Source organism: Arachis hypogaea, chromosome 14 (genome assembly GCF_003086295.3).
Source record: "Arachis hypogaea cultivar Tifrunner chromosome 14, arahy.Tifrunner.gnm2.J5K5, whole genome shotgun sequence".
Classification (NCBI taxonomy): domain Eukaryota; kingdom Viridiplantae; phylum Streptophyta; class Magnoliopsida; order Fabales; family Fabaceae; genus Arachis; species Arachis hypogaea.
The window spans coordinates 113343569-113345824 of NC_092049.1; positions in this window are offsets into that span (position 1 = coordinate 113343569).

Below are 2256 nucleotides of genomic sequence, written 5' to 3' on the forward strand. Positions count from 1 at the left end.
TAACACCAACATTAAAATAGATAAAATAAATTAATAAATTTTTAATAAAATTTATATTTCTATTAATAATAATACATAATTAAAAATATAATTAATTTAAAAAATAAATAATAAAAAATTAAATTAAATTAAATATTTATCAGATTATTTAATTCAATATTTTACTATATAATTAGTATTTGTCATATATATTAGTAAAAATTACAGTGGCAGATTGGTAACTAAAAAACAATGTAACTAAGATGTCCCTTCTACGAACCTTGGCTCTAGGAGTATGGACTTTTTCAAAATAACACAACCTAACAGGTTGACAAGTGGCAAAGTTACCAAACTGAACTAGTTGAACCAATTTTCACCGGTTCGTACCGAATTTGACCGATTTATGTTGGTTTTTATTCTTAAACAGTCCAAAAGATGAATCAAACCGATTTATAGTCTGATTCACCAATTTTTTGGTCGAACCGATCAGTCCGGTTCAATTTTTACAACTATGTTTTGGAGTACTCAGATGGGACTTAGACTTAGTCTCTTCAGTAAAGTAGAGATACAAGTGACTGAAATTCCAATTTTACCATTCCACAGCCACCATCCCCCACTTCCCCCGACAACATCGTTCCTTTTCTTCCGGCCAATGCTGCCCCATTTTCTTCAGCCACCACCATCCCCTCTTCAATAATTAACACAGCAACAAGCAAAAGCAAAATATATTGAAAAATTAGCTATCGCAACGGTGGTTCAGTAATCAACTTTTTTGTTCTGCTTCTTGTTACTTCGATTGGAAAATTAGTTATCGCTATGGTGGTTCAGTCATTGATGGTGTATGAGTACTGCAACCGCCACCTAAGGGGGAGATTGGGGGAATGGAGTGGGACAGCAACTCAGATCTGAGTACAGAAGAAGAAGCGGAGTGCGCGTTCGACCTCACCGAAGCCGCCACCGATGATTGCCCTCTCCTGTTTCTAGTCGAGAACCTTCCTCTCCAGACGAAGCCAAGCAATGTCATAGAAATTTGGATCAACAGAGAATAGCTTGACAGGGGAGACGACCAGGGGGTCAGTGGCAAAGTTGTCGAAATAGACAAGGAAAATTTTGGTGTCAGAGGGGCGGAGTCCAGGAGGTCAAAGTAAGTGCCGCGATGGGAGAGGGAAGTGGAAAAGGAATGAGGGAGTGGGAGAGTGCTGGAAATCATAGTTGTCAAAATCGTACCGGTCAGGCTACTGGGTCACTAGGTCAATCGGTGGGTTATTGGTTGAACCAATTGACTCGGTCTCACGTAAATAAAAAATATAAAATAATAAAAAATTTAAAATTAAAATTTAAAATACATATCTTCACTCACATTTTAACAACAATCAAATCTTAATATAGAACAACAACAATATATAACAGCAATAATATAGAACAAAATATGAATTCACAGCAACAAAATCAACCCTAAACATTAATAATCAGACAAAACATCAATCCACCACTGTAAAACAAAAATTTGAATAATCTGCCAGGAATTAACAAATTATAATCAATAAAATATAATCAACAACAATCAAGAATCAAATGAATCAGTTAATCACTTACTCAGTTAATCAAATTATAATCCAATCACTGAATAACCAAAGAAAAATTAAAAAACATAAGGCAGAACGCGAGTAGAGAAGAAGGCACTAACAATATAGAACAGCACCAACACTATAAAAACAGCAATTCACCATAATCATATAAAAACAGCAACAAATCAACATATTATAATCCAATAACTGAGCAACTAAAAAAAATTAAAAAGCTTACCTGATGATGTGAAGGCAGAATGCGGGGGACAAGAGGGAGACCAAGCACGGCGATACAAAGACTAGTGAGGGGGGAGGCAGCAGGGACGCGAGCCCTGTCGGATGAGGACGCAACGACGATGATGAGAGACGCACAGTGGCACAGGAGCAAGGAGACACGACAACACAGTGAAGGCGAGCCACGGACGGAGATGACGATGCAGTGCTAGAGATGTACAGGAGCCGGGACGAGACGCAAAGGAGCCGGCGACGTGGAAGAAACCGTGCGGTTGCGGTGGGCGGTGGCAGATTTGTCAGTGTGAGAGAGCGAGAGGGAGGCTGCCTCTGGAGTGAGCTTCAGAGTTCAGAGAGAATGAGGGGGGATGGGATTGGGGTAGGTGGTTTTTTCCTTAAAGTATAAAACGACACCATTTGCGGGGAGAATAAAAAAAAACATAGAACCAATATGGGTTTCTAAAACCCGTTAGTTCAC